Below are 25,521 nucleotides of genomic sequence, written 5' to 3' on the forward strand. Positions count from 1 at the left end.
AAAACCAGAGTTGAACGCCCAAACTGGCACAGAAACTGGCGTTCAACTCCACAAATGGCCTCTGCACGTGCTACACTTAAGCTCAGCCCAAACACACACCAAGTGGGCCCCGGAAGTGGATTTATGCATCAATTACTTACTCATGTAAACCCTAGTGACTAGTTTATTATAAATAGGACCTTTTACTAGTCTTTTTGACCATCTTTGGTCTCAGTTTTAATCCATTGTTCATCTTAGGAGACTATTGATCTCGTTTAGGGGGCTGGCCATCTCGGCCATGCCTGGACCTTTCACTTATGTATTTTCAACGGTAGAGTTTCTACACTCCATAGATTAAGGTGTGGAGCTCTGCTGTTCCTCAAAGATTAATGCAAAGTACTACTGTTTTCTATTCAATTCTTCTTATTTCGCTTCTAAGATATCCATTCGCACCCAAGAACATGATGAAGGTGATGATTATGTGTGACGCTCATCACCATCTCCCCTATGAACGCGTGCCTGACAAACACTTCTGTTCTACATGAAATAAGCTAGAATGAATATCTCTTAGATCTCCTAACCGGAATCTTCGTGGCGTAAGCTAGAATGATGGCGGCATTCAAGAGAATCCGGAAAGTCTAAACCTTGTCTGTGGTATTCCGTGTAGGATTCAATGACTGAATGACTATGACGAGCTTCAAACTCGCGAGTGCTGGGCGTTAGTGACAGACGCAAAAGGAGGGTGAATCCTATTCCAGCATGATCGAGAATCGACAGATGATTGGCCGTGATGTGACAGAGCATGTGAGCATATCTTTCACTAAGAGGAGGGGATGTAGCCACTGACAACGGTGATGCCCTTGCATAAAGCCAGCCATGGAAAGGAGTAAGACAGATTGGATGAAGATAGCAGGAAAGCAGAGGTTCAGAGGAACGAAAGCATCTCCATTCGCTTATCTGAAATTCCTATCAATGAATTACATAAGTATCTCTATCCCTATTTATTATATAATATTCGAAAACACCATTATCACTTTATATCTGCCTGACTGAGATTTACAAGGTGACCATAGCTTGCTTCATGCCAACAATCTCCGTGGGTTCGACCCTTACTCACGTAAGGTATTACTTGGACGACCCAGTGCACTTGCTGGTTAGTTGTATCGAAGTTGTGACAAATTATGAATGTGACATCACAATTTCGTGCACCAAGTTTTTGGCGCCGTTGCCGGGGATTGTTTGAGTTTTCGGCAAGCTTTTGGTCCGGTAACATCAGTGCCAAGTCTGATCCGGCAACAACGCCAAGTTTTTGGCGCCGTTGCCGGGGATTGTTTGAGTTTGGACAACTGACGGTTCATCTTGTTGCTCAGATTAGGTAATTTTCTTTTTATTTTCTTTTCAAAAATAATTTCAAAAATCTCTCATCTGTTTTCGAAAAAAAAAATAAATAAAAATGTTTTCAAAAATAAAATTTTTATTCAAAATTTTTAAGAATGAATTCTAGTGTTTCATGAAGCATGTTGAAGCCTGGCTGGCTGTAAAGCCATGTCTAAATTCTTTTGGACTGAGGCTTGCAATTTGTTATCAAAGAGCAATATACTCTCGTGTTAAAGGCTAAGGCTTGGCTGGCCATTGGCCATGTTTAGTGTTTTGGACTGGAGCTTTCTTTGAAAGCTTGGCTGGCTAGTGAGCCATGTCTAATTCCTGGACTGAAGCTTTAGACTAAGAATGCAAGATTCCTGGAATTCATATTAAAAATTTTGGAATCCTTATTTTTTATTTTTCATATAATTTTCGAAAAAAATCTAAAAAAATTAGAAAATCATAAAAATCAAAAATATTTTTTCTGTTTCTTGTTTGAGTCTTGAGTCATATCATAAGTTTGGTGTCAATTGCATATACATCTTGCATTCTTCGAAAATTCATGCATTCATAGTGTTCTTCATGATCTTCAAGTTGTTCTTGGTAAGTCTTCTTGTTTGATCTTGATGATTTTTTGTTTTGTGTCTTTTCATGTTTATCATATGCATTTTTGAATTCTTAGTGCCTAAGCATTAAAGAATTCTAAGTTTGGTGTCTTGCATGTTTTCTTTGCATTAAAAGTTTTTCAAAATTGTGTTCTTGATGTTCATCATGATCTTCATAATGTTCTTGGTGTTCATCTTGACATTCATAGCATTATTGCATGCATTCATTGTTTTGATCTAAAAATTTCATGCATTGCATAATTTTCATGTTTTTCATAAAAATTTCAAAAATCAAAAAAATATCTTTCCCTTTTTCTCTCCTCAAATTCGAAAATTTGGATTGACTTTTTCAAAAATTTTTAAAATCAAGTTGTTTCTTATGAGTCAAATCAAATTTTCAATTTGAAAATCTTATCTTTTTCAAAATCTTTTTCAAAAATCAAATCTTTTTCAAAATTATTAGTTATTTTCGAAAATTCCAAAAATATTTTTCAAAAATCTTTTTCTTATTTTTATACCAAATTTTCGAAAATAACATAAACAATTAATGTTTTGATTCAAAAATTTGAAGTTTGTTACTTGCTTGCTAAGAAAGATTCAAACTTTAAGTTCTAGAATCATATCTTGGGATTTCTTGTGAATCAAGTCATTAATTGTGATTTTAAAAATCAAATCTTTTTCAAAAACTAATTTCAATCATATCTTTTCAAAAATATCTTCTTATCTTATCTTTTTCAAAAATATGATTTCAAAATATCTTCTCTAACTTCCTAACTCCTTATCTTTTCAAAATTGATTTTCAAATTTGTTTCAACTAACTAACTAACTTTTGTTTGTTTCTTAACTTTTTCAAAACTACCTAACTAACTTTCTCTTTCTAATTTTCGAAAATATCTCCCCCTTTTTCAAAAATTTCTTTTTAATTAACTAATTATTTTTATTTTTATTTAAAAAATTTTCGAAAAAAAATACTAAACATTTTTCAAAAACCTTTTTCAAAAATCACTAACTCTTTTTCAAAATAATTTTCGAAAATTATCACTCCCCCATCTCATTCTATTTATTCATTCATCTCATCTCACCTCTCTTCCATCCTCACAGTTGTGTTTCTTCCATTATATTACATTCTTTGTCTCCCCCTCTTCTTCCACTCACACAGGGATCCCTATACTGTGGTATAAAGGATCTCCATTATTATTATTATTTTTCTGTGCCTTCTTCTTTGTCATATGAGCAGGAGCAAGGATAAGAACATTCTTGTGGAAGCAGATCCAGAACCTGAAAGGACTCTGAAGAGAAAATTAAGAGAAGCTAAAATACAACAATCCAGAGAAAACCTTTCAGAAATTTTCGAACAGGAAGAGGAGATGGCAGCCGAAAATAATAATAATGTAAGGAAGATGCTTGGTGACTTTACTGCACCTAATTCCAATTTACATGGAAGAAGCATCTCCATTCCTGCCATTGGAGCAAACAACTTTGAGCTGAAACCTCAGTTAGTTTCTCTGATGCAGCAGAACTGCAAGTTTCATGGACTTCCATCTGAAGATCCTTTTCAGTTCTTAACTGAATTCTTGCAAATATGTGATACTGTTAAGACTAATGGAGTAGATCCTGAAGTCTACAGGCTCATGCTTTTCCCTTTTGCTGTAAGAGACAGAGCTAGATTATGGTTGGATTCTCAACCCAAAGACAGCCTGAACTCTTGGGATAAGCTGGTCACGGCTTTCTTAGCCAAGTACTTTCCTCCTCAAAAGCTGAGCAAGCTTAGAGCGGATGTCCAAACCTTCAGACAGAAAGAAGGTGAATCCCTCTATGAAGCTTGGGAAAGATACAAACAGTTGACCAAAAAGTGTCCTTCTGACATGCTTTCAGAATGGACCATCCTGGATATATTCTATGATGGTTTATCTGAGCTATCAAAGATGTCACTGGACACTTCTGCAGGTGGATCCATTCACCTAAAGAAAACGCCTGCAGAAGCTCAAGAACTCATTGACATGGTTGCTAATAACCAGTTCATGTACACTTCTGAAAGGAATCCTGTGAACAATGGGACGCCTATGAAGAAGGGAGTTCTTGAAGTTGATACTCTGAATGCCATATTGGCTCAGAATAAAATATTGACTCAGCAAGTCAATATGATCTCTCAGAGTCTGAATGGAATGCAAACTGCATCCAACAGTACTCAAGAGGCATCTTCTGAAGAAGAAGCCTATGATCATGAGAACCATGCAATAGCAGAGGTAAATTACTTAGGTGAACCTTATGGAAACACCTATAACTCAACATGGAGAAATCATCCAAATTTCTCATGGAAGGATCAAAAGCCTCAACAAGGCTTTAACAATGGTGGAAGAAACAGGTTTAGCAACAGCAAGCCTTTTCCATCATCAACTCAGCAACAGACAGAGAACTCTGAACAAAATGCTTCTAATTTAGCAAATCTAGTCTCTGATCTATCCAAGGCCACTGTGAGTTTCATGAATGAAACAAGATCTTCCATTAGAAATTTGGAAGCACAAGTGGTCCAGCTGAGTAAAAGGATCACTGAAATCCCTCCCAGTACTCTCCCAAGCAATACAGAAGAGAACCCAAAAGGAGAGTGCAAGGCCATTGACATAAGCACCATGGCCGAACCTACAAGTGGAGTGGAGGACGTGAATCCCAAGGAGGAAGACCTCCTGGGACGTCCAGTGATCAATAAGGAGCTTCCCTCTGAGAAACCAAAGGACTCTGAGGCCCATCTAGAGACCATAGAGATCCCATTGAACCTCCTTATGCCCTTCATGAGCTCTGATGAGTATTCCTCTTCTGAAGAGAATGAGGATGTTACTGAAGAGTAAACTGCCAAGTTTCTTGGTGCAATCATGAAGCTAAATGCCAAATTATTTGGCATTGATACTTGGGAAGTTGAACCTCCCTTGTTCATCAATGAACTAAGTGATCTGGATCAACTGACATTGCCTCAGAAGAGACAGGATCCTGGAAAGTTCATAATCCCTTGTACCATAGGCACCATGATCTTTAAGGCTCTGTGTGATCTTGGTTCAGGGATAAACCTCATGCCCCTCTCTGTAATAGAGAAACTGGAAATCTATGGGGTGCAAGCTGCTAAAATCTCACTAGAGATGGCAGACAGCTCAAGAAAACAGGCTTATGGACAAGTAGAAGATGTATTAGTAAAGGTTGAGGGCCTTTACATCCCTGCTAATTTCATAGTCCTGGATACTGGAAAGGAAGAGGATGAATCCATCATCCTAGGAAGACCTTTCCTGGCCACAGCAAGAGCTGTGATTGATGTTGACAGAGGTGAAATATTCCTTCAATGGAATGAAAACTCCCTTGTGTTTAAAACTCAAGGATCTCCCTCTGCAACCATGGAGAGGAAGCAGGAAAAGCTTCTCTCCAAGCAGAGTCAACCAGAGCCCCCACAGTCAAACTCTAAGTTTGGTGTTGGGAGGCCACAACCAAACTCTAAGTTTGGTGTTGAACTCCCATATCCAAACTCTAAGTTTGGTGTTGGAGAGTCTCAACAAAGCTCTGCACATCTGTGAGGCTCCATGAGAGCCCTCTGTCAAGCTATTGACATTAAAGAAGCGCTTGTTGGGAGGCAACCCAATGTTTATCTAATTCTTATTTTTATTGTTTTTCATGTTTTCTTAGGTTCATGATCATGTGGAGTCACAAAATAGACAAAAAAAATCAAAAACAGAATAAAAAACAGCAGAAGAAAAATCACAGCCTGGAGGAGCATCTGTCTGGCGTTCAAACGCCAGAACAGAGCATAGTTCTGGCGCTGAACGCCCAGAATGGGAGCATCCTGGCGCTGAACGCCCAGAACAAGCATGGTTCTGGCGTTCAACGCCAGAAATGGCACACAAATGGGCGTTGAACGCCCAAAATGGCCACCAACCTGGCGCTGAACGCCCAGAGTTGGATACAAAGGCATTTTTACATGCCTAAGGGGTGCAGGGATGTAAATTCTTGAAAACCTCAGGATCTGTGGACCCCACAGGATCCACTCAGGATCTGTGGACCCCACAGGATCCCCACCTACCTCCACTCACTTCTTCTCACCACTCTCTTTCACACAACCCCATAAACACTCTTCCCCAAAAACCCTTCACCAATCACCTCAATCTCTCTTCCCCATCACCTCTTCACCACTCACATCCATCCACTCTTCCCCATAAACCTACCTCATAAACCCCACCTACCTTCAAAATTCAAAACCAATTTCCCACCCAAACCCACCCATATGGCCGAACCAATACCCCCCTCCCTTCCCTATATAAAGACCTCCATTCTTCACCAAATTCACACAACACACCCCTCTACACTCTCCTTAGCCGAAACCACAACCACCTCTCCCTCCCCATATTTCTTCTTCTTCTTCTTCTATTCTTTTGTTTATTGCTCGAGGGCGAGCAATATTCTAAGTTTGGTGTGGTAAAAGCATAGCTTTTTTGTTTTTTTTCCATTACCATTGATGGCATCTAAGACTGGAGAATCCTCTAGAAGAGGGAAAGGGAAGACAAAAGCTTCCACATCCGAGTCATGGGAGATGGAAAGATTCATCTCCAAAGCCCATCAAGACCACTTCTATGATGTTGTGGCCAAGAAGAAGGTGATCCCTGAGGTCCCTTTTAAACTCAAAAGAAATGAGTATCCGGAGATCCGACATGAAATTCAAAGAAGAGGTTGGGAAGTTCTAACAAATCCCATCCAACAAGTCGGTATCCTAATGGTTCAAGAATTCTATGCCAATGCATGGATCACCAAGAACCATGATCAAAGTAAGAACCCGGATCCAAAGAACTATGTTACAATGGTTCGGGGGAAATACTTGGATTTTAGTCCGGAAAATGTGAGGTTGGCGTTCAACTTTCCATACATGGAAGAAAACGCATACCCCTACACAAGGAGAGTCAACTTTGATCAAAGGTTGGACCAAGTCCTTATGGACATATGTGTAGAAGGAGCTCAATGGAAGATTGACTCCAAAGGCAAGCCGGTTCAACTAAGAAGATTGGACCTCAAGCCTATAGCTAGAGGATGGTTGGAGTTTATTCAATGCTCAATCATTCCCACTAGCAACCGGTCTGAAGTTACTATAGACCGGGCCATCATGATCCATAGCATCATGATTGGAGAAGAGGTGGAGGTTCATGAGATCATACCTCAAGAACTCTACAAGGTGGCTGACAAGTCCTCCACCATGGCAAGGTTAGCCTTTCCTCACCTCATTTGCCATCTATGCAATTCAGCTGGGATTGACATAGAGGGAGATATCCTCATCAAAGAGGACAAGCCCATCACTAAGAAAAAGATGGAGCAAGCAAGAGAGCCCATTCATGGAGCTCAAGAGGCGCAAGAAGCTCATCACCATGGGATTCCGAAAATGCCTCAAATGCACTTTCCTCCACAAAACTATTGGGAGCACATCAACACCTCCCTAGAAGAATTGAGTTCCAATATGGGACAACTAAGGGTGGAACATCAAAGAGCACTCCATCATGCTTCATGAAATAAGAGAAGATCAAAAAGCAATGAGGGAGGAGCAACAAAGACAAGGAAGAGACATAGAAGAGCTCAAGGACATCATTGGTTCCTCAAGAAGGAAACGCCACCATCACTAAGGTGGATTCATTCCTTGTTCTTGCTTTCTCTGTTTTTAGTTTTCTATGTTATGTGCTTATCTATGTTTGTGTCTTCATTACATGATCATTAGTAGTTAGTAACTATGTCTTAAAGTTATGAATGTCCCATGAATCCATCACCTCTCTTAAATGAAAAATGTTTTAATTCAAAAGAACAAGAAGTACATGAGTTTTGAATTTATCCTTGAACTTAGTTTAAATATATTGATGTGGTAACAATGCTTCTTGTTTTCTGAATGTATGCTTGAACAGTGCATATGTCTTTTGAAGTTGTTGTTTAAGAATGTTAAATATGTTGGCTCTTGAAAGAATGATGACCAGGAGACATGTTATTTGATAATCTGAAAAATCATAAAAATGATTCTTAAAGCAAGAAAAAGCAGCAAAGAACAAAGCTTGCAGAAAAAAAATAAATAATATAGGCGAAAAAAAAAATAGAAAGAAAAAGAAAAAGCAAGCAGAAAAAGCCAATAACCCTTAAAACCAAAAGGCAAGGGCAAATAAAAAGGATCCCAAGGCTTTGAGCATCAGTGGATAGGAGGGCCTAAAGGAATAAAATCCTGGTCTAAGCGGCTAAACCAAGCTGTCCCTAACCATGTGCTTGTGGCGTGTAGGTGTCAAGTGAAAACTTGAGACTGAGCGGTTAAAGTCAAGGTCCAAAGCAAAAACAAAGAGTGTGCTTAAGAACCCTGGACACCTCTAATTGGGGACTTTAGCAAAGCTGAGTCACAATCTGAAAAGGTTCACCCAATTATGTGTCTGTGGCATTTATGTATCCGGTGGTAATACTGGAAAACAAAGTGCTTAGGGCCACGGCCAAGACTCATAAAGAAGCTGTGTTCAAGAATCATCATACTGAACTAGGAGAGTCAATAACACTATTCGAAATCTGAAGTTCCTATAGATACTAATCATTCTGAAACCTCAATGGATAAAGTGAGATGCCAAAACTATTCAAGAGGCAAAAAGCTATAAGTCCCGCTCATATGATTGAAGCTCTGTTTCATTGATAGTTTGGAATTTATAGTATATTCTCTTCTTTTTATCCTATTTGATTTTCAGTTGCTTGGGGACAAGCAACAATTTAAGTTTGGTGTTGTGATGAGCGGATAATTTATACGCTTTTTGGCATTGTTTTTAGTGTGTTTTTAGTAGGATCTAGTTACTTTTAGGGATGTTTTCATTAGTTTTTATGTTAAATTCACATTTCTGGACTTTACTATGAGTTTGTGTGTTTTTCTGTGATTTCAGGTATTTTCTGGCTGAAATTGAGGGACTTGAGCAAAAATCAGATTCAGAGGTTGAAGAAGGACTGCTGATGCTGTTGGATTCTGACCTCCCTGCACTCAAAGTGGCTTTTCTGGAGCTACAGAACTCGAAATGGTGCGCTTCCAATTGCGTTGGAAAGTAGACATCCAGGGCTTTCCATCAATATATAATAGTTTATACTTTGGCCAAGAATTGACGATGTAAACTGGCGTTCAACGCCAGCCTTCTGCCCAAATCTGGCGTCCAGCGCCAGAAAAGGATCCAAAACCAGAGTTGAACGCCCAAACTGGCACAGAAACTAGCGTTCAACTCCACAAATGGCCTCTGCACGTGCTACACTTAAGCTCAGCCCAAACACACACCAAGTGGGCCCCGGAAGTGGATTTATGCATCAATTACTTACTCATGTAAACCCTAGTGACTAGTTTATTATAAATAGGACCTTTTACTAGTCTTTTTGACCATCTTTGGTCTCAGTTTTAATCCATTGTTCATCTTAGGAGACTATTGATCTCGTTTAGGGGGCTGGCCATCTCGGCCATGCCTGGACCTTTCACTTATGTATTTTCAACGGTAGAGTTTCTACACTCCATAGATTAAGGTGTGGAGCTCTGCTGTTCCTCAAAGATTAATGCAAAGTACTACTGTTTTCTATTCAATTCTTCTTATTTCGCTTCTAAGATATCCATTCGCACCCAAGAACATGATGAAGGTGATGATTATGTGTGACGCTCATCACCATCTCCCCTATGAACGCGTGCCTGGCAAACACTTCTGTTCTACATGAAATAAGCTAGAATGAATATCTCTTAGATCTCCTAACCGGAATCTTCGTGGCGTAAGCTAGAATGATGGCGGCATTCAAGAGAATCCGGAAAGTCTAAACCTTGTCTGTGGTATTCCGAGTAGGATTCAATGACTGAATGACTGTGACGAGCTTCAAACTCGCGAGTGCTGGGCGTTAGTGACAGACGCAAAAGGAGGGTGAATCCTATTCCAGCATGATCGAGAACCGACAGATGATTGGCCGTGCTGTGACAGAGCATGTGAGCATATCTTTCACTGAGAGGAGGGGATGTAGCCACTGACAACGGTGATGCCCTTGCATAAAGCCAGCCATGGAAAGGAGTAAGACAGATTGGATGAAGATAGCAGGAAAGCAGAGGTTCAGAGGAACGAAAGCATCTCCATTCGCTTATCTGAAATTCCTATCAATGAATTACATAAGTATCTCTATCCCTATTTATTATATAATATTCGAAAACACCATTATCACTTTATATCTGCCTGACTGAGATTTACAAGGTGACCATAGCTTGCTTCATGCCAATAATCTCCGTGGGATTCGACCCTTACTCACGTAAGGTATTACTTGGACGACCCAGTGCACTTGCTGGTTAGTTGTATCGAAGTTGTGACAAATTATGAATGTGACATCACAATTTCGTGCACCATGACCCTAATCCATATCAATCCTACCAACAACCATATGAGCCATATGAACCATATATAGAGCCACCATTCCAACATCAACATTTTTAAGAACCACCCCCTCCGTACTATTACCAAGATGAACCACCTCCAATGCATGCAAACTTTCAACCACAAGATAAACTCTACTTTCCACCACAACCTCCTATGGAAGAATATTCATGCCCTTCAATCCAAGAGCCATATGATCCTACTCATGATATCCAAGAGGAGCAAGAGTCAAGGGGTCATTTCAAGGAAGCATTGGATCAATTTCAAGTAACCATGGAGTGTGTTGTGCAACAAATGGAAAGAAAGAAAAATATTGAACCACCACAACTCTACCCAAAGGAACCACCTTCTGACTATAGTACCTTTCTCTCAAACAATGAACCCTCTCTTCCACCATCACCCCACGATGAAGCCTCTATGCTAGAATTAAGGGATCTTGAATCTCACATCTTAAGGCAACACGAGGAGGATGAAAAGAAATTTGAGGAGTTAAGAGCAAAAATGGCTATCATGGTAGAAGCCATTGGCAACATAGTCTCATCCCGCCTAAGCCTATGCGATCAAGGCACTTCCATTGTGGAATGTGGAGAAGTAACCAAGAAGCTTAGTGTGGGAGTGAACTTGAAGCTCCAAGGTGAGGAAGAGGAGTTAAAGCAAGAAATGCAACAAGAGGAGGAGGTAGAGATTATTGAAGAAGAAGAAGAAGTCGTTGAAGACTTAGGAGATGCGGAACCACCTTGGGAGTCTAGGATTGAAGAAAACCTCTCCAAGATGATTGAATTTGATGCTAAGGAGGAATGTGCACAACCTCCAAGGCATATCCCTTATGAAGAATCGGATGGGATAGAGCAAGAATTGAGTTCCCTTGGTGATGGAGATCAAGCATCAAGTCTTAGTGGTGAAGAATCCTTTGAGCATGAAGAACTTTCTCCCAAAGAGATGGAAAGCAATGTGGAGGTAAATCTCTCTTGTCCTCCCATTTGTGATTTGAGTAAGGGAAAATGTTTAGATAAAATTGTTGAACAAAGGATTGAAATTAAGAGATCTTGTGGAGAGGTGGAAGTCCTTAGAAAAAGGAGGATGGGAATTGAATACGCCTTGTCAAGACCCTTAGAATCACTTTTGCCTAGGTTGCCATCTACACCTTCATTTGAGTGGATGAAACTCATTTCTATTATCTTTTTTATCCCACTTGAATATGGCTTGCTTGAAACGGATGGTCAACTTAGGATGCTTTGTGGGATGAAGCGTAAAAGAAAGATGTTTCGTGGTTGGCGTTGCAAATCAAGGCTCATTATGGTTGAAGCTTCAAGGAGTAAAGATTGGACTAGTGCTCAATTGGATGGGTCTAGGAGAATAGTTTGGTACTTCCATGAGAATTCATCTCTCTTGCCACCCGGAGGAAACCACTATGATCAACTCAAGGATGGGTGTGAAAACAAAGTGTGGGACCCTGGATCGCACAAGGAAGATCAACTTTGGGAGCCTATGGTTTGTGAAGAACTCCATCAAAGCTTGGAGTTATTAACTTTGAATGATGAAGCACAATGGAAGTCCAAGCATTGGTGGATGTTCAAGGATGGATTCAAGCACAAGCCACCTTGATGAAGAGCTCCCCATAAGTCCAACTTAAGGACAATAAACAAAAGTGCTAGGTGGGAGACACCCCACCATGGTAACATCTTTCCCTTTTCCTCTTTGTAAATATTGGTAATTTAGATTTAATTTCATGTTTTGTTTGATTAGTTGAGTTTAATTGGGAGTCTAGTAGGTCAAATAAGGTTTTGTGATGTTTCGGTAGTTGTTTGGAGGTTGGGAATGCTTGGTTTGATGCAAAGACATAAAAAAAAAATTTTGAAAAATAGAGCACCAACCCGCGCGTGCGCGCACCTGACGCGTACGTGCGCCTCAAGCATTTTCGACCATCCACGTGGACGCGCCATGTACGCGTATGCGTGGATTAAATTTTTCTAGCCCTCCATACATTCATCCGAGAGTTGTGCCTGAAGTGTGCCAACTTTGTGCCCAAAGGCACGCGAACGCGTACCTTGCGCGTCCGCACCGACTCTCTGCTTCGCCATGCACGCGTACGCGCACTGCACGCGTACACGTCGCTTCCATTTCATCAATCCACGCTTACGCGCACATGACGCGCACGCGTGGATTGCCCTGTTTCACTCACCTTCTTTTCTTCTCCTCTTTCCATTTCTTTCTTTCTTCTCTCTTCTCTTCTTTCCACCCTTCAAACATCATCCAACACTACCAAACATCATATAACACCATTTTTCTTAGTTAGTTAAGTTTAATTTTTGTTTTCCATTATAAGTGTTGATTACTAATCTTGTTTACTGTTTACTGCTGCTTATTACTAATAGGATGTTAGTTTAACATCATTGTTGTTATTGTCATTGTTGGATTCCTTTGTTGAGGTTGCAATTTATTACTTGGTTTGAAATTTTTCATGTTTAACATTTTTGAATACCAAGTACTTGTTACATTGCCTTCGTTTATCTTACCTCATTGAATTGCATGTTTTGGCTACCATGCATTCATCATCTATTGTTAGGCAATTGTATATTATCATTGCATTTTTTTAGGTGATGCTTGTTTATGGTTTACCCTTATTCACATCACTTATTTCATGCATTGAGATTGTAGAATTGTGAAATTGGATCAAAGCTTACCTAGTGACATATTTTTGAGCTTTCTAAGCTTTGTGGACCATGCTTGCTATGTGATTGATTTTTACTTCTATCTTCTTTTTCCTAAGTTCCATAGCATCCATGCGTTTCACCTCTATGTCACTTAGGTATTGCAACAACTTCAATATGTGTCATTGATTGTTGTGTGAGTTTTATATACCATTTTGTTCACTAAGTCTACCTACACATCAATCAATGTCCATGCATTATCCAATTTCACAATTGCTTGATTTTTGCTTGAATGCTTTTATGCTTCTTCACTACTTGTTTGGTTGCCTTAACCTACAAGTCTTTTAAAGTATCTCAAGCACACTAGAATGAGTGAAGTTCATGTTTTCTTTTGTGTAAATGTGACACAGCTTTTTATATTAGTATGTGTGTGTGTTCTAAACCGCGCGCAATTTTAGAACCCACACACCTATTTTTCATCAATGTCACACCAATTCACTCACTTATTTCTAGTGATTCACCTCATCCCAATAATTCACGCTTCCTTGCTTTTGTATTTTCTCATCTTACGGTGTTTGTTTTATTTTTCATGATTGATGCACCATAAGCCAAAATGGAAGCGGGAGGAAGAACACGCAGCATCGGTTGACCTACCAAATGAAGGTAGCAACTAGGAAAGTCGTTGTACCCCCTTGCTCATCTTTGGATGCACCAAGGACGGTGCAAACTTTTAAGTGTGGGGAGGTCGTCCGACCACTCGGCATTTTTGGTAACAAGTTTCTAATCCCAACACTTTTGCATTTCATTTTAGGATTCTTAGTTGCACTTTCTTATTTTGCATATGTATATAATAAGCTTAGTCAAAATCATGATATTTTCTAAGGATTTTATCCATAGGGCACCCCAATTGATTGAAAAAAAAATTTTTTTTTAGAACTTGCTTGAATTATATACTTTGTGGAACATGATTTTTGAGCTAAGAACACAAGCATGTGAGATTTGAGCTTAACTGTGTGGTTACATCATATATAACCACTTACTTTCATTCCTGTGTGCATTATTCTCTTCCTATGATTGTAATCTTTGATTTGTTTAATTCTATATGTCCATTACTTTGTGTATACATGCATTTATATGATTGAAGTCATTGTTCAAATAGCTCACTTACCCAAATAGCCTACCTTTTATCTTCCATTGTTAGCCAATTTTGAGCCTATGCTTAACTCATTTGTTCTTAAAGTAGCACATTACAAGCCTAAGTGAAAAACAATAAATATTCCTTAATTTGGATCTTTGATTAGCTTAGGCTAGTGAGAGTGTTTATCATTTGATTTTGGGAAAGTTGGGAACATTGGGTAGAGATAAAAGTGTGTTTACGTTTTTGTTGAAGAATCTTGGGAATTGGGTACATACTCATGTATTAATCATGTGTAAACCATATGCATTGATGTTCTTGTATATATTTTAGTTGAAAAAAAAATAATAAAAAAAATGAAAAAATGAGAAAAACAAAAAGAAAATTTTTTTTATATGTATAAGAAGAAAAAGAAAATATATAGAAAAAGAAAGAAAAAGAAAAACAATAAAAAGGGGACAAAATGCCCCAAAGCAAGGTTCAATAAAAGTTAATGCATATGGGTGGTGATCAAAAAGAAAATGCATGAGTGTGTGAAAAAGTGAAGAATGGGTAGTTAGGTTTGTTTAAAATTGTATAGGTTGTCATAGGTTAGGTGGAAAGTTTAAGTTAATCAAAGATTCGAATTTCAAGCTCACTTGACCATATGCATCCTACCTTGACCCTAGCCCCATTACAACCTATGGGAAAGTCCTCAGGATATTTGTATGCATGCATGAAATAATTGTTGATTGTTAGATGAAAAACAAATCTTGAAAAGCATGATTAGGGGAGAATTGAGTGAATCAACCCCATACACTTGAGTGCCTAGAGCGGATACACATCCGGTGAGGGTTCGATCGCTCAATTACATCACCCATGATCATCTCTTTTCTTGCAAGTTTGTAAAATCTTTTTAATAATTCAATTCAATTGTGGGTTGAGTGATTGCTATTGCCTTAGCCCTTGTGTCTGTATATGTATTCTTGGAAATTGATTTATTTTGACTAAGTGGATGCATTCATGTAGATAGATTGCATATTGGTAGGTTGCATTTAGTTAGTTTGCATTGAATAAATGTTGATGTCCTTTGCTTCTTTCTTGATTTTAGCATGAGGACATGCTTAGTTTAAGTGTGGAGAGATTTGATAAACCCCGATTTCGTGATTTATCTTATGCTTATTTTGGGGGATTTTATCAACTTTTCTCACATTTATTCAATGAAATAGCACGGTTTTGCAATTCTCCCTTGAATTGTGCTTAATGTGAAAACATGCTTTTTAGGCCCTAAAATTGGTAATTTTAATTCACTTTAATTCCGTTCGATGCCTTGATGTGTTTGTTGAGTGATTTCAGGTTCATAGGGCAAGTATTGGATGGAAGAAGTGAGGAGAAAAGCATGCAAAGTGGGAGAACTCATGAAGAAATGAAGGAACCGTAAAGTTGTCAAGTCCGACCTCTTCACATTCAATCGACCATAACTTGAGCTACAGAGGTCCAAATGAGGCGGTTCTAGTTGCGTTGGAAAGATAACATCCGGGGCTTCGAAATGATATAAAATATGTTATATGTTACTTCGCGTTCAGGGGCGCGCACGTGCCATGTACGCGTGCGTGCCGATTCTGCCGTGGCCCACTAAGGTGAAATTGCCCCCAACGATTTCTGAAGCACTTTGAGCCCAACCCAACTCATTTCTAATGCTATTTCATGCAGAATTCAAGCTTCGGCAAAGGGGGGGGAGCAATTGTTTGGTAGTATAGCATCATGTAGGTTAGTTTCTAGAGAGAGAAGCTCCCTCTTCTCTCTAGAATTAGGTTAGGTTAATCTCTCTTAGATTTAGGTTCAATTACATGTTTTCATCTTGTTTCTTTTATGAATTCTTGCTTCTACTCTTTCATTCTCATGATTTGTAATGTTAATTTCCCTTTTTGCTTTCTTTTATGTTCATGCACTCATGATGGATTTGGTTTACATTTAATGCAAATTTGATGTTGATGTTCTTTTAATGGTTGATTTAAGTTGTGAATTTACTTTTCTTGCAATTGGTAGTTGTTAGATTTACTTTCCTTGCTATTTTACTATGCTTTCATTGTATGCCTTCCAAGTGTTTGATAAAATACTTGGAAGGATGTTAGAGTAGAATTTTGAGCATTCTTGGCTTGGAAAGAGTAATTAGGCAATCTTGAGTCATGAAAACTCAATTCATGTTGGTGATCTAGAGTTGTTAGCTAATATTGTTTCCATTGACGCTAATCTTTTGCTAATTTAATTAGTGAGTTGATTAGGACTTTTTGAATATTGTTTCCATTGACGCTAATCTTTTGCTAATTTAATTAGTAAGTTGATTAGGACTTTTGGATTGAGATTAGCTAGTCTTATTAGACTTTCTCTCATGGAAGATAATATGATACCTTCTTCCAATGTTGGAGATGACGTAATAAGATAAATTCTTGTTATTATTGTGGTATGATTGATTAGTCTTGTTTGACTTTCTCCCTATTTATTGGAGTTGACTAAATAAGATGAATTAATCATTGCATGACTAGGATAGAAAGCCTATGATCTCAATCTTTTCCATGAATGTCTCTCTTTATTATTTGCTTTCTTTAATTACTCTCTTTACTTTTCTTGTCATTTAATTTCTTGCCCCTCGTATAAACCAAAACCCCTTGCATTTTCATAGCCAATAATTTACTACTTCATTGCAATTCCTTGTGAGATGACCCGGAGTCTAAATACTCCGGTTAATTTTCATTTGGGGTTTGTACATGTGACAACCAAATTTTTGCATGAAATGACTATTGTTTGGTTTAGAAACTATACTTTACAACGAGAATTCATTAGTGGAATTCTAGACCACACAAAAGTTCGTTCATCACACCTCCCCTAAAATTCGAATTTTTCCACCCTTTTCGGGTCCCATCCAAACCATTTTCTCAACCCTTTCTAACGGATTCAAAGCCAAATCATTTTCCAATAAAACACCATTCAGATTTCCAATTATCGAACCATTTCAAAGTCAAACCATTCCGAAATCAAACCAATTTCAATATCGAATCATTTTCCAACAGTTCAAGAAAACCAATTCACTCAACAACAATTCAATAAAATCAATCAACAACCAAAACATCCAACCCTCTTAATCAATCAATAAATTAGAATTCTCATTGACTCTAACCCAATTAAATACTCATTATATCTCGGTTCCACAACAAATACAGCGACATTTCAACTATAACTAATTAGCGACATTTCAACTATAACCCTCCTCGGGCGGATTCCTCCTTTTGCTCCTCAGCCTACGGGGTATTAGCAGCCGTTTCCAGCTGTTGTTCCCCTCCCAAATTCTAAATCAATTAAACAAATAATTATATCAATAAAAAATAATCCAATTCAATTCATAAGACTCACGTAATTATAACTACAAATATTTTCATTGATATCGACTTGTAATCATTCTTGTAATTAAAACGAGTTTTAAGAAAAATTCCCTACCTCGATGTCGAAACTCGATAATTATTAAACGAAGCAAATTCCTTTTCTCTCAACCCGCAACAGTGGTAGCCACAACCACAGCTCCGTCTTACTTTCGCAGCAATAGTGGCAGCTTTAATCGCAACATGCAATTATCGTAACTCAAACCTACGTTACCAAACCTCAAAACCTTAACAACCCATAACAGAATTCTAATTCTCAAGGGTTCAGAAATGAAAACGCTTACTGTAGCTAAGGGGGAATAACTGAACCGGATAGCAGTAGCCTTCGAGCAACTATGGTGAGCTTTGTCGGTGGCAAAAACCCCTCCTCCTCCTTCTGCAGTGACTCCTGTAGCAGCAACATCCAGGTTCTCTCTCCTATCGGTGCTCCTCTCCATGGCCACGGCGGACCTAGTGGCGGCAGCAGCGACGGGATGGCGATGATGCTCCACGTTGGCGACAGGCCTTTGGCAGTGGTGAGTGATGAGTGGATATTTTATACGCTTTTTGGCATCATTTTCGTATAGTTTTTAGCTTGTTTTGTTTAATTTTTATTAAGTTTTCATAGGTTTTGGTGTAAAATTCACATTTTTTTATTCTACTTTGAGTTTTTGTGTTTTTATGTAATTTTATATATTTTCTGGCTGAAATTGAGTAGTTGGAGCAAAAGTCTGATTTAGAGAGAGAGAAAGCACTGCAGATGTTGTCTGGATCTGACCTCCTTGCACTCGAAAGAGCTTTTCTGGAGCTACAAAAGTCCAAACGTAGCATTCTCAATGGCAATAGAAAGCTAACATCTAGAGCTTTCCAGTAATATATAATAGTTCATACTTTGCTTCAAAATTGAAGGCCCAAAACTGGCATTCAACGCCAGCCTCCTGCCCTATTCTGGCGTCCAACGCCCAAAGGAGAAGAGACCAACGTCCAACGCCCAAGAAGGATCCCCTAGCCAGCGTTCAATGCTCTAAAGGCCTCCTAGCACATGGATCTCAATTAAGCTCAGCCTAAACACTCACCAAGTGGGCCCCAGAAGTAGATTTTAGCACTAAAAGACTGTATTACCCTTCTTAATGTAATCCTTAGTCATTAGTTTAGTATTTAAAGACTTTTACACCTCTCATTAAAGGAGGGAGGACGCATACTTTACACATTTATCATTGTATTTTCTATAATTATGAGTTTCTAAACCTCCTAGGTTGAGGGGAGGAGCTCTGCTGAGTTTTATGGGTTAATAAAAGTATTACTGTTCTATTTCAATCCGTGTTTGATTCTCTATTCTAATATGTATCTTCGTTCTTCATTCTAAGACCGCATGCCTGACAACCACCCGTGTTCTTCTTGGGTTTGTATGACTACGTAACTGGAAAGCATTGAACCACTAGTTTGGTTATACATCTCTTAGACGGCCAATCCACGACTTCATTGGGGACTTCTCGAAACATCAGTTCAGCCGAGGTATGGGGAGATTAGAGTCTTTGTGGTAGAGGCTAGAACCCAAAGGCGTAGCATTCTCTGATCCAGAAGATTCGACCTTGTCTATGGCGTTTTGAGTAGGATCAGTACAGAGAATGGACTGCATGAGCTTCACCCTCAATCAGAATAGATCCACACTAACCCCGGGGTTCAGATCTGGAGGAGCATTGGTGACCTATCAACTGGCATTGATCACATACAGCCTTCCATAGAAGAAATCATTCACAGTTGAAGAAGACAGCAAGACCAGAATTAATCTAAAAGAACAAAGCATCTCCAAGCCTTAACCATATTCTTATCACTGATTATAATCAAACCTAGTAATTCCATCTTTATTCCTTTTATGCTTTTAACCAAATCCAATAACTCTTCTATCCGCCTGACTAAGATCTACAAGATAACCATAGCTTGCTTCAAATCACAATCCTCGTGGGATCGACCCTGACTCGCTCAGGTATTACTTGGACGACCCAGTGTACTTGCTAGTTCAGTGTATGAAGTATGGGGATTCGTGCGCACCAAGTTTTTGGTGCCGTTGCCAGAGATTGTTCGAGTTTGGACAACTGACGGATTATGTTGTTGCTTAGATTAGGTATTGTCTTTAATTTTGTTAGAGTATTTTATTTTATTTTATTTTATTTTATTTTATTTTTCTTTTTTTGAAAAATAAAAATAAATTTCAAAAAAGTTTTCAAAAAAACCTTTAGTTTTCTTTATTAATCTTTATTTTTTGTTTGAGTCTTTTGTTTTTGTTCTTGTTGAATTTTCGAATTTCTTTGAGTCTTTTTCCAAAAATTTTCAAAAATGGTATCTTTTTGTTTAAATCTTGTATCAATCTTTAAGTTTGGTGTCTTCTTGTGTCTTTTCTTTAGGATTTTCAAAAATTGTGTCTTTAGTTTTCAAAATTTTTAAGTTTGGTGTCTTTTGCATGTTCTTGCTTTCTTTGGATTCTTTGAATTTTGTTCTTGGTGTTCTTCTTGATCTTCAAAGTGTTCTTGTTTTTCTTCTTGTTTTGATCTTAAATTTTTTAAGTTTGGTGTCTTTAGGTGTTTTTCTTTATAATTTTCGCATACTACGTGTTCTTAGATCTAAAAATTTTAAGTTTAGTGTCTTTTGTGTGTTTTTCTCTTTCTTCATTAAATTCAAAAATAAAAAAATATTTTCTATCTTTATTTTAATTAATTTTCTAAAATTTCAAATAAAATTTCAGTTTTTAATTTCAAAATCTTTATCTTATCTTATCTTAGTTTTAAATTTCAAAATTCAAATCTTTTCAAAATCAAATCTTTTCAAAAATCATATCTTTTTCAAAATCTTATCTTATCCTTTTATCTTTTTTTAAAAATTCAAAAATATTATCTTAACTTATTTCAAATTCAAATTTTAAAATTCAATTTCAAAATTCAAAATTTAAATTTCAAATTTCAAAATAAAAAACCTTTTCAAAAATCAAATCTTTTCCAAATCTTTATCTTATCCTGTTTCAAATTCAAAATTCAAAATTTAAAATTTCAAGATTTAAAATTTAAAATTCAAATTTCAAAATTCAAAATTTAAAGTTCAAAATTCAAAATTTCAATTTAAATTTCAAATTTTAAATTCAAATCTTTTCTAATCTTCTATCTTATCTTGTATTCAAATCTTTTTTTAATTAGTTACTTATTTTCTCTCTCTTCTTTTTCAAAACTTCCTAACTAATTCTTCTCTCTCCTATTTTCAAAAATTCTCTTCTATCTCTCTCTTCTATTTTTGAAAATTCATCACTTTATTTCCAAATCTTTTTAATTAATTAGCTTCTATTTTTGAATTAAATAAATAAATAAAATAAAAACAAAAAATATTTTAATTCTTGTTTCTCCTTTTACTTCTAATTTTCAAATTCTTCTTCTCTCTTTTTCGAATTTTTCTTCTCCTTCTTCTTTCTTCATTCTTCTTTCCTTTTTTCTTCACATCTCATAGGGAGTCCTCTGTTCTGGAACATAGAGCTCACATTCTCCTTCTTTCTTGGTTTCTTTTTCTTGTTTATGACCAAGAACAGGGATAAAAAGCCTCTCTTTAATCTTAATCCTGAACCTAAGAGGACTTTAAGGAGGAGCTTACAACAAATTAAAGTACAACACTCTGGAAGAAACTTTTTAGAAAATTTCGAACAGGAAGGTGAAGACATGGCAGCCAAGCCTAATCATGAAGGAGAGGCAAGAAAGATTCTTGGTAACTTCACCATGCCTACCTCTAATTTTTATGGCAGAAGCATCTCTGTACCTGCCATTGGAGCTAACAATTTTGAGCTTAAGCCTCAGTTAGTCTCTCTTTTGCAACAGAATTGCAAGTTCCATGGACTTCCACTGGAAGATCAACATCAATTCCTATCTAAATTCTTGCAAATATGTGACACTGTTAAGACCAATGGAGTGAATCCTGAGGTCTACAGACTTATGCTCTTTCCCTTTGCTGTTAGAGACAAAGCTAAGATATGGTTGGATTCTCAACCTAAAGAGAGCCTAAACTCTTAGGAAAAGCTTGTCAATGCTTTCTTGGCTAAATTCTTTCCTCCTCAAAGGATGAGCAAAACCAGAGTGGAAATTCAAACCTTCAGACAAAAAGAAGGTGAATCCCTCTATGAAGCTTGGGAAAGATACAAGCAACTGATCATGAGGTGTCCTCTTGACATGCTCTCAGAATGGTCTATCTTAGAAATTTTCTATGATGGTCTGTCTGAGATGTCCAAAATATCATTGGACAGCTCTGTAGGTGGATCACTCCACTTGAAGAAAATGCCTGCAGAAGCAAGAGAACTCATTGATATGGTTGCAAACAACCAATTCATGTACACTTATGAGAGAAATCCTGTGAATGATGGGATCCCTCAGAAGAAAGGAGTTCTTGAAGTTGATACTCTGAATGCCATATTAGCTCAGAACAAGATTTTGACCCAGCAGGTCAATATAATCTCTCAACATTTGACTGGAATGCAAGCTGTAGCTGGCAGCACTCAGGAAGCTTCTTTTAAAGTAGAAGCTTATGATCCTGATCAACCCACCATGGAGGAGGTGAATTACATGGGAGAACCCTATGGAAACACCTACAATCCTTCATGGAGGAATCATCCTAACCTTTCATGGAAGGAACAATAGAAGCCTCAGCAAGGCTTCTATAATAATAAAGGTGGAAGGAACCAGAATAGGTTCAACAACAGGCCACCATTCCCATCTTCTCAAGGGAATATGGAGACTTCTAAGCAGAGCCTTTCTGACTTAGCCATTTTAGTCTCCAGCCTCTCTAAGACCACTCATAGTTTTATAACTGAAACACGATCCTCCATCAGAAATTTGGAGGTACAGATTGGTCAACTGAGCAAGAGAATCCCTGAGACTCCTCCTGACACTATTCCTAGTAACACTGAAGTAAACCCAAGAGAAGAGTGCAAGGCCAGCACCACTGAGAATGAGGCCAAATTTGGAGAGAATGGAATGGCATTGAACGCCAGTAAGGACAGCCCTGCTGGGTATTCAACGCCCTTGGTAAGAAACTTGGCGTTTAACGCTAGTGAAGGGGTGCATGATGGGCGTTCAATGCCCAAAGAGCCACAAGAGCTGGCATTGAACGCCAGTAATGGCACACCCTCTGAGTGCTCAATACCCACTCAAGAAATCCCTATCCAAGAACTAAAAGAAGCCAAGGCTCATATGGAGACCATAGAGGTTCCCTTGCATGCACTCCTATAGTGCATGAGTTTTGAGGAATACTCATCCTCTGATGAGGATGAGGACACTAGAGAAGATCAAGTTGCTCGGTACCTAGGAGTTCTTATGAAGCTGAATACCAGGTTATTTGGTACAAAGCCTTTGGAGGAAGAACCTCCAGTGCTTTCCAAAGAACTCAATGCTTTGGTTCAGTAGAAGCTACCTCAGAAGCTTCCAGATCCTGGACGCTTCCTAATTCCTTGCACCATAGGCACTATGACCTTTGAGAAGGCTCTGTGTGACCTAGGGTCAAGTATAAACCTCATGCCACTCTCTGTAATGGAAAAGCTGGAATCTTTGAGGTACAAGCTGCAATTATCGAATTAACATTGGCAAACAAATCAATGAAGAAAGCACATGGCTCAGTAGAGGATGTATTGGTCAAGGTTGAAGAGCTTTACATCCCTGCAAACTTCATTATCTTATATACTGGGGAAGATGAGGATGAATCCATCATGCTTGGAAGACCTTTCCTAGCCACTGCCAATGCTATCATTGATGTAGCTAAGGGAGAAATGATTCTACAACTAGGGTAGGATCACATCTTGTTCAAGATGCCTCACCCCAACTCTCCCTCTGAGAAAAGAGAGATAACTGTGCAACACTTAGTGTTCCAACCATCTCTTTCAGTGTAAAGCTTTACTAAGCCCCCAAACATCAATTCTAAGTTTGGTGTTGGGCAGCCATTAACAAACATTGAAAACAAAGGTACTCAGAAGAAAGTACCTAAAGGTTGGAGGGACAAGAAAGTCCCCACTAAAGGCCTCTCACCTGGCATGAGAGTTGTCTTCACCAAGAAACCAGTCATACCACATATAGTGAGTCATATCCTGTCTCTAGAGTATGTGGAGCTCATTCATGAGAAGACAGAGAGAAAGTTCACTGTAAGGGGCGAAATTCTGAGCCCATATCCATCTCCGTTAAGAGCTAACCGTCAAGCTAGTGACGTTAAAGGAGCGCTTGTTGGGAGGCAACACAACCCTAATTAATTATTTCTATTTTCCTTAATTTTTGTTTTTCTTTAAGTTATTTCTTTAGGTTCATGATCATGTGAAGCAGTCAGAACAGAGACAGAAAGTTTAGTAGTGAAAATAGAACACTCTGGATGGAGTGTTGCTGGCATTGAACGCCAGCCAGGGAGCACTGGCTGGGCGTTCAACGCCCCAGATGGCAGCAAAGCTGGCGTTGAACGCCAACTATGGGCATAGCCCTGGGCGTGCCCATGCTGAGGGCAGGGAATCTGAATTCCCTAGCCTCTAAGGACCAGTGGGTCCCACAACATCTTCACCTACCCCACTTACTTTCACACTTTTCCATACACTCTTTCCTATAAACCCTAGCCCAATCACATCCATATTGTAAGACCCAGAACTTTTAAAAAGTCTTATTATGATCAAGTCTCAAATCATATAGTTATTTATAGCCTTAATTTCAGAGATTATTTTATTAAAGATAATTAAGGCAAGTTTTTGATTTATTGAACTTGAGATAAGTTATGATTATTATCCAATTTTATAATTATTGGATTATTTTCTATATTTAAATTATACAGTTGATAGTTATGAAATAATAAGAATTTTCTATGATTTGGACTAAGTAATTAATATTTTAAATATTAATACTGCTATTTTGGAAAATGAAGAAATTAAGTATATTATTTCTAATTTTTAGATTTGGGCATTTTATTGAAAATAATTTGTGAAAATGATGAACAAATAGTATTTTCTACATACAATTAGTGTTGGATTTAATTTGGGTTTCAATTATTATATTATCCTCAATTTATGTGAAATTACAAAATTACCCCTAGACCTAATTTACCTAAACCCTAACCCGGTTACCACTCTCTCTAACCCTACAGCCGCAAAAAAAAAAACCCTCCCCAACACTCAGCAGTAGCAACGCTACAATGAGGGGGGAAAACACACACACAGCCTCCCTTCTTGAACCAAAGAAAAGAACGAAGCAGAGAGGGAAAGGGAGACTGAGTCGCAGCTGAGGAGAGGAGGAGGGAGCTTGCCGTCGTGCCACCATGCCACCACCTCACGCCTTGCCGCCGTGCCTCACACCTCACCGCCGCCATACGAGAGGCTCCATGGCCTTTGCTGTCGAGCTCGCGGGTGGGAGAAACAGAGAGACGCGATGGATGTGAGGAGGAGGAGCTAGCGTCGCTGTCGAACGGTGCTGAGCCACCGGAGCCGTCGCCTCGCCGTCGTGCCTTGCCCTAGTTGCCGCGCGAACAGAGGAGAATGGGGGACCTAGAGAGAAGGGGCGTCGAACAAAGCCATCGCTGGGACCTTGGCCGCTGCTGCCAGAGGCGTGGAGGAAGGGAGAGCAGTCGCGCATCCAGCTGAGTCACCACCGCGCCTTGCCTCGCCGCCGTTGACCTCTCTGCACTCCACTGCCGCCGGAGCTCCTTGCCGTCGCCGAACCTCCTTGCCGTCGCCACAAAAGCTGCCTTCGTCGGTGCCGTTGGAGGCACGAATGGGAGAAGAATGCGCACGAGGGAGCTTGCAGAGAGGGTGATGCGCGATGGTAGTAGGTTATTCCGCCGCCCTTGCTGCCGTCAGAAGCTGTCGCCACGGCCGTCGGCCTCCTAGCCACCGCTGTGGTTGGAGTCCGCTGTGTACGGTTGCTGGAGAAGTTGTTGTGGATGCTGAAACCACCACTAAAGCTCCAGGCTGAGCTTCTGCCACGTAAGACC

At 38.8% G+C, this 25,521-nt stretch overlaps 2 non-coding genes across 2 annotated transcripts; both read right to left on the bottom strand.

Annotated features, from left to right (window-relative positions):
- Window positions 1–3,709: 3,709 nt before the first annotated feature.
- On the bottom strand, window positions 3,710–3,817 carry LOC112781476 (small nucleolar RNA R71). Its single transcript, XR_003192252.1, has one exon. It is a non-coding gene; the product is annotated as a small nucleolar RNA R71 (small nucleolar RNA).
- Window positions 3,818–21,641: 17,824 nt separating this feature from the next.
- On the bottom strand, window positions 21,642–21,750 carry LOC112780550 (small nucleolar RNA R71). The gene has a single exon (XR_003191377.1). It is a non-coding gene; the product is annotated as a small nucleolar RNA R71 (small nucleolar RNA).
- Window positions 21,751–25,521: the final 3,771 nt, after the last annotated feature.

This window comes from Arachis hypogaea, chromosome 19 (genome assembly GCF_003086295.3).
Source record: "Arachis hypogaea cultivar Tifrunner chromosome 19, arahy.Tifrunner.gnm2.J5K5, whole genome shotgun sequence".
Classification (NCBI taxonomy): domain Eukaryota; kingdom Viridiplantae; phylum Streptophyta; class Magnoliopsida; order Fabales; family Fabaceae; genus Arachis; species Arachis hypogaea.